Genomic DNA, 13,733 nt, shown 5'->3' on the forward strand with positions numbered 1-13,733 from the left:
AACAGATACAAGCTGATTGAGGAACACCTGCTGTTGGGCATCTACCCAAACATGCTCCCTCTGGGAAGAGCAGAGCTGCCTCAGTGTCCATGTCACTCATCCACGTCAGACTCTTCCAGAGTCCATTTTTATTGGGGAAGATAAAAGAGTTCCAGAGAAGTCCTATGGTGGGTCTCTCTCTCTCTCCTCAGAGGCATACATCCCAAGTTGGAAATATACTTTGTAAGTGTTTTGATCTCCATATTTTATACACATGGTGAGTAGACTGGGTGGAATGATGCCCATCTCCAAACAAATCCTGGTCCACTCAGAACCTCAGAATGTGACTTTATTTGGAAAAACTGTCCTCCCAGAAGTAATTAAAATGAGGTCTTGCTGACTTAGCCTGGGTCCTAAATCCAACGGCTGGTGTCCTTATAAGAGGAAGAGAGGACACACAGAGTCACAAGCTGTAGAGGGAAGAAGGCCATGTGACAATGGAGGCAGAGATTAGAGTGATACAGCTGTGAGCCAAGGAACATCAAGGATTGCCAGCAAGCACCAACTACTAGGATGAGGCGAGGAAGGATTCTTCCGTGGAAGGAGGGAGAATAATCATGCCAATGCCTTGATTTTGAAATTCTAGCCTCCAGAACTATGAGAGAATAAATGTCCATTGTTTTAAGCAACCCAACATGTGATACTTTATGGCAGCCCTAGGAAATTAATGTAGCAGGATTGGGAATTTGGGTTGAAACTGAAATTAAAAGTTGCAAGTATTTTAACTAATTATCTGAAATGGAAAATCTTCACCACAAAAAGAAAATAAAAGAATGGAATCCAGAAAATAGTAGCTTTTAATATGTTACTGCTTGCTACTGAAACCTAAAGACTGAAGATATGTATTATAAATATATTCCAAACATTCTTGACATAATCCTCCATGCCTTCATCTATTTCCTTGAGGGTTAAAAAGCTTAGCTACGGTTTGAAATACTTCATAAAGAAAAGCTTACAGACTTAGCGTTTAATGAGACTATTTCAGGAAACAATGTATACTTAAAAGTATAAATCAAGATTTAAACCTAGCTTAAAGGATTTCTACCAAAATCACAATCAGTTTATGCAATATTCATTAGAGTTTAACACATTGAGGATAAAAAATAAAAAGAAAACCTACACAAAGTGCTCGTTTTCAATTGTAGTAATAAGGAAAAAAGGAGATTGGCTTCTTGTCCCAAGAGAAAGTGTTTTGTATATTTCCATTTTTGTTGTTTATTTTAATAAATCAAGATTGGGGATTTCCAAAACTCTAAGGCAACAAAAGATTCTTGAGTTAAGCTTTTGAAACGGAAGCCTCTCTTCCTGACGAGAGTGTGATCCTCTGAGCTAGGAATATAGAGTGTGCTCCATGTCAGAGAAACCAGATGCCACGCCAGAAGGGTGAGTGAGAGGTTTTGGGACCACTTGTCACTCTCTGCCATGAGGATATGGGCTGTGAGGTGCATTTCAGTCTACTCAGGAAAATTGGCTAAGGTTTTTATATTTACCTGCATCTTGTATGTCCTTTTCTCTCTTTCTTTCCCTTCCTTCCTTCCTTCCTTCCTTCCCTCTTTTCTTTCTTTCTCTCTTTTTCTTTTCTCTTTTTCTTCTTTCCTTCCTTATTTCCTTCCTTCCTTCCTTTCTTTCTTTGCTTTCTTTTTCTTTCTCTTTTTCTTTCTTTCTTTCTTTTCTTTCTTTCTTTTTCTTTCTTTCTTTCTTTCTTTCTTTCTTTCTTTCTTTCTTTCTTTCTTTCTTTCTTTCTTTCTTTCTTTCTCTCTCTCTCTCTCTCTTTCTTTCTTTCTTTCTTTCTTTCTCTCTCTTTCTTTTTCTCTCTTTCTTTCCTTTCTTCCTTCTTTCTTTCTTTCTCTCTCCCTCCCTCCCTCTCTTCTTCTTCCTTTCCTCCTTCTTCCTTACATCCATCTTCCTTCCTCCTTTCATTTTCTTAAAATATTTTCTCTCCTCATAACACCGCTTCATTTTCTTTTGCATTAGGAAGATGTTCTGCCTTACAATTTAGCATCTATTACACAGTCTTGCCCAACATGCTTTTTATTAATTTTATTTCTTCCTTTTTAAAAGTTTTTCTACTCAATTTAACTCCTATAGCTTTAACATTTAAGATTTCAGGGACAGCCCCAGTGGCCTAGTGGTTAAGTTTGGCACCCCTTGCTTCAGTGGCCCGGGTTCACTTCCCAGGCATGGACCTACACCACCTGTCTGTCAGTGGTCATGCTGCTACAGTGGCTCACATACAAAAGAAACAAAAGAGGAAAATTGGCAGCTGACATTAGCTCAGGGCAAATCTTCCTCAGCAAAAAAGAAAAAAAAAGATTTTGTCTAACTTTTTTTAAGTTTTACAATTAATTCACTGTTTTAAACCATTAAAAATGCTTTCTATATTGGTACTCCTGTAATAATTAGTTTAAAAATATTTAATATGGTAATATATTTATGTGATTTATCATTTATGGAGTTATACTCTGAGAAGACTCAATGCCCTTTCTGTGCCATTCCTCCAATTTTATCCTTCTTATTTTCTTGTTTTTTTTTCCTCTGTGTGTGGAGGAAAATACACACACACATGCAGACACATACCCACACAGACATATAAACTGTTGACAGAAACAAACAAAGATGCTATTTCTTAGATCAACTCAATATCTTGCTTGAGCCATCTTTGCTCTACAGTCATTTTTATATTGTCTCCTCCCCTACTCCTCAAGCTTAGCCGGGCCCCATCCTGCCTGAAACTCTTGTTCTAGCTGTTCCTTCTGCCTCAAATGGCCTATGCCCGTGTATGCACTTGGTTAACCTTTGCCTCCTTCAGATTTCCAATGAGGTCTTGTTACTTTAGTTAATACTTAGCTTCTATTCTCTCTCTGGTTCTACTTTTATTTTTTCTTTCATAACACTTAGTCACTTACGAGATAACTTATAATTTATTATACTTACTCTTCATTGTCAGCTTTCCCCACTGAAATATAAATTCCAACAGATTGGGAGTCTTGGGCTCACAGGTGCAGTCTGAGTCCTAGAATGGTGTTTAGACCACATGAAGTCCACTTACATATTTTGAATAAATGAGTGAATGAATTCATAATTTAAAAGAGTTTAACCCATATGTCAGTTGAGTACTATCCACTCCTAATAACTAATTTATATTAGCTTTAATTTCTTTTCATAATCTATGAGATTTGATAAACCTCTCCACAATTTCTTCAAATATGAAAATTTATAAGAATTTTGATAGCAGTTTTTCTCAAAAGTGTGCAATGAATGATAATTTGTATTCCCTTCTTTATGATTTTGTATTTTCTATGTTTATAGTAATTAGCACATTTATTCTGTTTTATTTTTATCCTTATAAAAGCAATATTTGTTTTTAACAAGAAAAGAGGCACATAATTTTTCTGTAAGTGGGAGAAATCTATCCAATTAAACTATTTATTGAAGCACTTAGATGCTTAAGGCTTTACCTTCGTAGCTGTTCATTTCACTTTTTCAAAGTCTTTTTACATTGAATTTGTAAAGTTCTAATTTATTATAATCGAGCTATTCATTTTCTTATAGCTGAAACATCACTTTCACATCTGATAGTCATGCCCAAGTCATCAAGATATTTAGTTGTTGTGTTTTATTTATTGGACAAATGCCTAAGGTGAAAGAAATGGCAGTTTGAATGCTCGGACTGAAAATTTAAATGTATGATTGAACACTGCATTGTACACTATGGAATAGATAAGCATCAAATGATATAGTGATTATAAGATTCGTTAAGGACTACCATTTGTTCATTAAAGGGTAGGAATGTTAGTCCCATTGGAAAATAGATTCTAGAGCCCTTGACACGTCAAATGTTTGGCAAATATTATATTTCAATTTAATGGCAGAGAAATCATCCAAAAAGAAAAATAGCAACAGTATGGGACTGATAAATTAGTGAAGACTTTCCACTGTCAACATTAATATATAACCATCAAAGAACTAATATTTCAAAGATGATATGGTAATTGTGAATATTTGTTTTTAGTGTCCAGTCTTACATTATTCTAATAAACAATAAAATAAGTCACTTTAGGTCGTTTTGCTAATGCTACATGACACCCATGTCAGAAGGAAAATTGTTCATCACGCTACCCCAGGGCAGATCCACAGGAATGATATTTTAGTTCTTGTGGTAATTTTATGGGGTCTTTTCCAGCTTGTAATTGCATAAAATGTCAAGAAAGAAAATGCCTCTAAGTAAAATACAATACGTATCAACTCAAAGAATTACATAAAAAATGCTAACTTGCTTTCCCAATGTGGGTAATAGCTTTGCTTAAGGGTACTGAGAGCAGAAATGGTATTACATGTTGTCAAGAGGGCAGAGATTGTTGAAACACGCTGCCTCATAAAAGAGAAACAGAAAGACATCACTTATAAAAATAGCTGTATGAAAAGGGAAAATGGAAATATGCAAACTAAAACTCCACAACATATTTTTACCTTTGCAATTGTATTTTCAGATGCCATAAGAAAATCGTTATTTCAGACTCAAACTATATAGGTAATAGGTTAATTTTACATTTAGATTAGAATAGTTTTACTTGTTAATTTTTTCATTGCCATAAACAACAGTAATTAATCAATATACTACTTTCTGGGGCAAAGAAAGAAATAGGAATTCTCTGTATTGTAGACCTAAGGGAGTTGATAGAGATATGGCAGAACTCTTATTTAAAGAATTAGTTAAATAATTAGATATTGATCATGACAGAATAGAGCAGATCTAGGATTGCTCACAAGTGTCCAGCCTGGGAGACTAGATAAGTGATCATGCCATTCTCTGAGATAAATGAAAATGATATAATAAAATGTATGGGCCAAAGTGGATTTAGATGTTTATAGAGCAAGCAGGAAGGACATCTAAAAGTACAGGTGTGGAGCCATGGAGAAAGACATGGGAAAGAAATTATTTCAGCCACTAATTAGAGAGAGAGGAGGCAGAGAGTCTAGAAGAGAGAATCGGGTCAAAGAAAGAAGCATTTCAACGTTGTACTCATACGGATGTATCAGCTGAGGTCACAGATTTTGCATAAATTAGTTCTTCACAGTACAGGTGAAGAACCTGAGAAAATCACTATTGACAGAACACCAGAGTGGATATACAAGAGAAAAATGGATAACTTAGACTTCATCAAAAGTAAACATTTGTGCTCATCAAAAGTCACTCTTAAGAAAATGAGTAGAAAAGTCACATTCTGGGAGAAAATATATGCACAATATGTGTCCAAAAAATGACTGTCATTTAGGACATATAAACAAATTAATGACAAAAAAAGAAGCTCCCAAAATGGGCAACAATTTGAACAAACACATCATTAAAATATGCAAATGACCAATAAGCACATGAAAAGATGCTTGACAGCATTGGTCATCAAAGAAATGCAATTTAAAACCATGTTAAGCTACAAATCCCTCAGAAAGCTAAAATTAAAAATATCAAAAGTACCAAATGTTGAAAAGTATATGTAACAACTAGAATTCTCATCCATTGTTAGTGAGATTGCCCTAGAAATTAATTACTATAGGCATAAAAATCTCTTATAACATACATAATTGATTAAGGATGAAGAATCCCCTAACTTTACAATTGTCATGACATTTTCATTTTTCTTTTCATATCTTAACTTTAACTTTTCACCCCTGATTTACTATAGGAAGCTTCGGTCTCAACACCACTGGTTGCTTAAAGTGTAAGCACACATAAGAGAGCCCTCCACTAACTTAACAAAAATTTCCAATAAGACTGGAAATAAGAGAATCTTGAGTTTTGTTTGTTTGATAGTTTGTAGGTCTTCTGTGAATTAAATTTGTTATTGGAAAAAAAATTCTATTTTATGTCACCAAACCCCATGCCATTCAGATCAAAAACTGGTAATTTCTCTCTTCATCCCAATGGTTTCTAGGCACTTTATCTAAATTTTCATGGCATTTTGTATTTCTATTTTGTTATTCAAGCACTTATCAAGCTCCCCCTTAAACTGAAAGTTCAGTAAGTGCAGCATTCTTATTTCCTTTACACTTACAGTGATTTGGCCCCCAATAATTTCACTTAAGAAAGAATGAACCTCTTAAAGATACACAACAAATCTTATACATCTACCCTTATGTCTTCAAATGGTAAGCACACATATATCTGATACACGCATGGATGGAAAAAGTTCAGCAAACATTTATTGAATGGATGAGTTGATGAAAAAAATCCCCAACTGTTTGTACTGGACTGTTAATTTCTCTTTTTTCCAATATATTCTATAGCTCCATTGTATATAAGATTGACTAGTTCTATAAAACATTTAAGACTATTAAAAAATAAAAATATAGATTAAAAGAATTAGACAAAACTATTTACACTACATCCATAACTCAGCCAAAGTTCAGGAAAGTAAAACAAAATTATTTCTGTTTAAATATTAAAATAACTTATTTAGATTGAGAGTAGTAGTTGTGATAAAATAGCTTATGAGAAATTTCTTGCAAAGAGTTGATTAATTTGATTGTTTTTTCCGAGATGATAATCTGAGTTTTTTAAATTTTTTTATATCATGAGAATGGAATTCTACATTTTTATATAATTAATCCTATTTCTTAACAGACATTTGTTGTTTGCTTACCCCGAGCTAGGTACCATACATGCTAGGTGATGGGACAAGCTGATGAATGCAGACACAATATTTGTGAGGAATGAAACAGTAATCTAGTTAGAAAGATATTTAAACAATGATTTTCCCACTGAACTATATATATCAGATCAATATGTAAAAAGATATCTGTGTTAGGCAGAATTCTAGCATTCCTACCTCTACCCCTAAGATTTCCCACTCTAATCCCTAGGGCTTTAAATATGAAACGGAGCATCCTAAGTATGGTGCATTACATGGCAGAGGATTTTTCAGATGCAATTAAGGTTACTAATAATTGATTTGGGGTTAATCAAAAGGGAGATTATGTGGTTGGTTCCATGGATACCGGTTTGCACAAAGATTTCAAATCTCCAATTACATGAACCCATTAAAAGCATAGATATTCTTTGGCTAGAGGACAAAGGTGAAGCCAGAAAGGTTTGAAACCTGGGAAGGATTGATGTGACATTGCTGGCTTAAAGATAGAGGGAGGCATGTAATGAGGAATGCCATGGCTTCTACAAACTGAGGGTGGTCCTTGACTGACAGCAAGCAAGGAAAAAGAGACCTCTGTCCTACAACCGCAAGGAACCGAATTTGACCAATAACCTGAATGAGCATGAAAGTGGGTTGGTCCTGATTTTAGCTATGTGAGACTGTAACAGAGAATCCAGTTTTGTCCTGTCTTGACTTCTGGTTGCAGAGCTATGAGATAACTAGTGGGCGTTGTTTTAAGCTGCCTAGTTGTGATGAGCTTTCATGCACCCAATTGAAAATGACTACAGACTCTGAGAGGATAAAATAGAAGGAAATTGTATTGCTTTTAGAACCAAGTGTCCCTTCACTGCAGAGAGGAATTTTTAGCTGTCTTAGAGGAAAGCAATATTTCCTCAGTTAGAAAAGTCTTATCAATAAGACCAGTGGCATGACCAAAGTCACGAAGAAAAATGAGTACAGCGCACTCAGGAGTCATGCACTTGTATACTTGATGAGGATGCTTAGGGTTGAATGGCAGGTGAGACCTCTAAGGTTGGTTCAGAACACTTTGTGAAGAGTCTCAAATGCTTTGCCAATAAACTTTGACCTCTCAGCAATAAAAAGTCATGGAAGGCTTTATTTAACTACTTATTTTTCAGAGACGTGGCACGGTTCTGATTGAGAAAATCACCACTAGCAAAATGCAAGGATTGAAATAATGAATGTTGTCATTTTAAACTAGATAATATGATTTAGAGATCATCAACTACAAACAGAGCTACACAGAAATTATAAATATTTGGGGTTCTTTTGTAGAACTGTGTATCTATTTGATTTTATTTTTCTGCACTCTGATATCTTTGTGTACAGTTAGCATGTGACCTTGAGAAAATTAAAATTAAACTATGCGTCCATATAAGGTATTTTTGTTATTATTATTGCTACTAAAAGTTGGTACACCAAAACTTGATGGCATAAACAAGAAATATGCATTAATGCTCGTTACTCTATGAGTCAGCTGGAGAAATCTTTGAGTCACAGCTGGGCTCATTCATACATCTGTATGCAGCTGTGGATGAGCATCTAAGCTGACAATGGTTGGACTCTCTCACACAGTTGGCTGTAGGCTATTAGACAGCTTCAGCTAGTAAAACTGATTCTCCTTCAATCGTCTCTTATTCTCCTACAAGCTCTGCCTGCCTCATTATGCAGACTAGCCTCATAAGTGACAGAACATCACTACAGCCATGTTCTTTTGGAAAAAATAAGTCACAAGTTTCACTCATATTAAAGCCCTTGGGAGACTGATTTCACTGCTTGATCATAGACAAGCAAAGTCACGTTGCAAAGACTATAGAATAACAGTTTGACTCATGATCAATCTGTTAATGTATATTTTCATGTAAACCCCTACCCAGTGGTTATAATGTCACAAAACCAAATGCTTTCAGGATCAAAAGAATAATGTAAGATATGAAAAGACCGGAGTGATAGGGACGTGTGGCGTCTATGGCAAACTGGGGAGCGGATGGTCCATGCAAAGGTATTGTCGACGACAACTTTCAAAACGATGTTCTAGCCAAATAAACACCTTTGAAGGAAAAACTCCTTCAAAAGAATTTTGGTTACAATATCCCTTATTAAAGAAAGACATTTTTTATAGAATATTAATTTGAACCATATAAGTTTCTGATCTAAATACTTAATGGTTTACTGTGTAATATTTCACTCTATAGACACAATAAATTATTCAGTGTAATAATTAATTGTCTTTTTCTGACAGTCTGAACCCCATTCCTTATCCCTGACTGGCTTGCCATTATTTACTGTGAAACAAATTCTTCAAGTATATAAATTTTAGTTCATTTCTTCTGGGGAATAATTTTAACCAGACATCAATATCAACATATTTCAAGATGTTTATCCATCATTCTCTTTTTCAATTTTACCTTTCCATTTCTTGATATAGTCTTTTTGCTGTTCTACTGATGGCCAGATCTAATCAGAACTGCAAAACAAAATGGTCAGTACACTTAACAGTAATATAGTACTAATGTTGAGCATATTTCATTTGGAAACAGTCCCATAATAGCTTATCGTTACACAAATGCTTTGATGTCAATAGTGGACCCTTAAAAAATTCCCTTTTATCATTTCTTTCTTTCTTTCTTTCTTTCTTCTTTTTTTGCTGAGGAAGATTTGCCGTGAGCTAATATCTGTTGCCAATCTTCGTCTTTTTTTGCTTGAGGAAGATTAGACCTAAGCTAATATCTGTACCAGTCTTCCTCTATTTTGTATATGGGATGCTGCCACAGGATGGCTGACGAGTAGTGTAGCTCTGCACCCAGGATCTGAACCCGCTGCCGAAATTAACCACTATGCCCCAGGGCCAGCGATCCAAAATTCCTGTTTAATATGTATCTAGAGGAGCTTGATATAGTCTCACTTGTTGATTTTTACCTTTGTTGTTTTTGCTTTTAGTGTCATATGCAAAAAAATCTTTGCCAAGACCAATATCAAGGAGCTTCTTCCCGTTTTCTTCTAGGAGTTTTACGTGTCGGGTCTTAAGTTTAAGTCTTTGATCCAGTTTGAGTTAATTTTTAATGAACTCGAGTTTATAGGGTAAGATTGTGATCTGATTTCATTTTTCTACTCGTGTTTATCTAGTTTTCCCAACACCATTTGTTGATGAGACTATCCTTTCCTCAATGGGTGTTCTAGGCTCCCTTGTTGAATATTAGTTGACCATATATGTAGGGGTTTAATTCTGGGCTCTCTATTCTGTTCCACTGGTCTATGTGTCTATTTTTATTCCAGTACCATACTGTTTTAATTACTGTAAGTATAGTTTGAAATCAGGAAATGTGATGTCTCTGGCATTGTTCTTCTTTCTCAGGATGGCTTTGGCTATTCAGGATCTTCTATACAAAATTAGGAGTGTTGACAACAATACTATATTTTAGTCAACAGCCTTGCTACGAGACCGGATCTTAATTATTCCCATCACAAAAAAGAAATAATTATAGAGGTGCTAACTATCACAATGGCAATCATGTCACTGCATATAAATGTATCAAATCAAGATGTTTTACACCTTAAATTTGCCCAGCATTATGTGTCAAATAAATTTCAATAAAAAATAAAAGTAATATGTACCTAGGTGAAACAAACATTACTATATCTTTTTACTATATTGAAAGTTGTATAATCTAATGTTAACGGATGGCCTACCAGTGGCTATAGCCAATAAAGAATGTAGTAACTCTGCGTAAGGCAATATGGACCATATAACACATGTAAAAATATTAGCCCTGTACTTATATGTCCCAAAGCCATTTGATTATTCTTTAAACTCTAAGAGATCTACATCTAAGAGACATGGAGTAAAGCATTTCTCTTATTGGAAACTGGCATATCTCTTATTAATCAATTCTTCCTCCTCACTAGGCATACTACTATCTTTATTGATTAATATTAAAAGTCATACCTGTTTAAATAAGAATTTTCTTATTGCAAGTCTGAGCCGTAGTTACTGCACAGCTACTGAGATGAATCCATTCAAGGCTGAACAGTTTTAAGAATGTCTATATGTTCAGATAGGAAGGTTTCTGACTTAGTATTATCATTGTTTCAAATATTGCTATGAAGTATATTAAAGTGACTTTTTGTAATTCCTCGTGATATCATTTTGACTACAGAATATAGGGAATATAGTTAGCTAAAGTACTTAAAATGGTAAAGAATTATCACTGAGTTCACATTTCCAGGACCTCAGTTTATTATGAGGGAATAGAGCAAAAATTCAATTTTCTACAGTTTCACTTTGCAGTTTTTCTAATGCTTGGGGGAAACTATGTTGGCACACTGGGGGAAAAAGAAAAGACATTTTTCCTAATTTCCTCTCTTAAATCTGGCTGAAGGCTGCTTCCCACTTGTATAATTCACATTGATTTGACATGAAAAGCAAATGTCCCATCATTATAAATTTATTTTTGTTACTAAACCACTTATTTAATATAGTACTTAAATTTATCTTCTGATTTATTTGGACCTATGCCAAGCTGCTAATAAATTGTCAACATATCTGCTATTCTATTGTCCTTCCTCCCACTTGCAAACTTTAAGATCTTAATTATTAATACACTACAAGTGTAATGCTCTGTTTTGACTTCTGTAGTGCTTATTGGGGCCATGTTCAGTGTCTCTTCCAGTCTCTGAACATAGAACCTTCTATTAGGGGTTCATACTTCAATAATGTCCAAACATTAAAAGCTGTAATTTTAGCAAGGGAAAGTTCTTGTGAGGATATGATAATGTAAGACAAACACCACACCCCTTAGCAGAGCTGCTAATTACTATCCTTCTTACATGAATCGTACATAACACTGCTATAGAATCAGAAAATCATAGACTATTAGAGAGGGAGAGATTTGTGAGATCTGTGCCAATCCAGTAATATTATAGAAACTGAGGGCCAGAGACCAGAAGGGACTAGTCAAATGGAACAAAGATTAGAACGCGAGTATCAGCTAAATCTAAGCCTCTATTTTCCACAAAACCATTTGGGAGTTCCAGTGGTTCTAAGTATTTATTCTTCACTTTCCTTCTGTGAACCTAGAGACAAAAATCATGTCATGAGACCACTGGAAATTTCCACAGTAATGGCGTAATGCTGTCTGTGAAATATGAACTCAATGATATTGCTGATAGTGTGTAGTATTATAAGCAAGGTGGTTTTTGCTGATATTCATTTTTGTATTCATTGACATTTAATCAATGCTTTGTTCTGAGATACACATGTCTAAACACTTTGTTGTCTCCTAGGATATGCAACCCGTTGCTGACACGTGAATTCTGTCCCAAGCAAAGACATGATTAATTGATCCTCATTGTCAATTGTTTGGCAGTTCCATAGTAATAACCCACAAATATTATTTACAAGTACCTGTAGAAGATGATAGAATATGAACATTTTTCTAGCTTTTATTATATGCCATATACATGAAAATTGTTTGATTTGTATTTGGCACATAGTAAAATTATTATATTTTTCAGCATTATATTCTCCCCTGTGGTGTCCGTTTTATAGAAATTTGTCTTTAATATATTGGAGACAGTGTTTTTTGCAAAAGCATACACTGTGATAATGCTATCTTTTATTCATGCCAACAAGCAAATGTTTCTTATTTTTTTAATTATATGGAACTAAAAATTTAAAAAATATTTTGCTTTTTAAAGTGTCTTTCTGAGTAGCAACGCTGAGTCTCCAATAACTATCTTGACCTCCATTGAGAATGCTGTCAAGTTAAAACATTTAAGTAATTCATAGAGCAGTTTCTGCTTGAATGTAGTTTCTACTTCTATTTTCCTGCAGCTTATTGCCTAAGGAAAGCAAATATCCCACCAACATTACATGATGCAAACCCCAGACACACAAATAGCACTGCGTATAGGACATGCACTGCAAAGGGATATTGGGTACATAAGTCTTACTTTCAAGACTGTAGCACATACACTTCACTTGTGGGAGTAACCACTCCACTGGTTTTATACACAGCCATTGATGCTTATGAAGAGTTCTAATATTTCTAGACAGACACTAAGCAGTCATAAATCCATTTAATCCATTGCCACTAGCCATTATCACTCCTCTCTCTATATTCCACCTAGGAATTTAAGGGCTATTATTTAGTAAAGTACTCGGACGTGGAAGACAATCATAGAAGAAATATGAGGGAAATCTAGAACCCCTGATGGGACCAGGTGGAAAAGGAAATAAAGGAGAGACAGTTCTATTTAGGAAGGTGTTACAGGGATATCTTCCAAAGCCAGAAGAAAAGCTTGCAATGCTGGAAGCTTCGGGAATTCCCTGCTCTGTTACCCCCTCTAGGACCTCACACCCTCAGGAGACCCTAGCCATGTGACTCACTTCCCTCTCTGACATGAAATTCCATTCATCACTTTGATTTATTAACATAACCTATTAGGGAAGAGGATTAAGCAACGTTGGATGAGATTTGGATGAAATGCATAGCAGCTATTTGTAATAGTCAACACAGGCTTCCATACAAAAATGTCAACTGCCAACAACTGGTATAATCAGGCAACACACACACACACACACGAATTATCCTAATATCACCAGATTCCAGAAAATGTACACCTTAAAAAATAGAATAAGATCTATATAGAAATTAAGGGAAAACAAAAGAAGTTATAGAACGCAAAGTAATATTTTGCAGGACAATAAGAGTTTTAAATTTAGAGAGCAAAGTGAATGGAGGAGAGGAATTCTATTTAAAAATCGAATAAAATTTTCTCAACCTGGAAAAAGGAAAACATCTTCATGTTCTAAGGGTCTGGTGCTGCTGAGCAGTATAAATAAAAAAGACTCATGGTTAGATATATTCTGGTGAAATTTTGAACAGTAGTAGTGAAAATGAAATCCTAAAAGTTTCCAAGGCGAAGGCTATGACTGTGAGATATACATTTCAAAACTATTTACTTTTAGATGGCATTTAAAGCCCTAAGACTGGATAAGATCATCTAAAGAAGTTATGGAGAAAG

At 34.9% G+C, this 13,733-nt stretch overlaps 1 long non-coding RNA gene across 1 annotated transcript in view; it reads left to right on the forward strand.

Moving 5' to 3' along the window:
• The first annotated feature begins 1,253 nt into the window (after window positions 1–1,253).
• The window catches only part of LOC139046489 (uncharacterized), a 32,606-nt gene continuing 20,126 nt past the window's right edge, over window positions 1,254–13,733 (forward strand). Inside the window, exon 1 of the long non-coding RNA XR_011506593.1 lies at window positions 1,254–1,422. This is a non-coding gene — a long non-coding RNA (uncharacterized lncRNA). The remainder of the gene's footprint in view (window positions 1,423–13,733) is intronic.

Source organism: Equus asinus, chromosome 10, assembly GCF_041296235.1.
Source record: "Equus asinus isolate D_3611 breed Donkey chromosome 10, EquAss-T2T_v2, whole genome shotgun sequence".
NCBI lineage: Eukaryota > Metazoa > Chordata > Mammalia > Perissodactyla > Equidae > Equus > Equus asinus.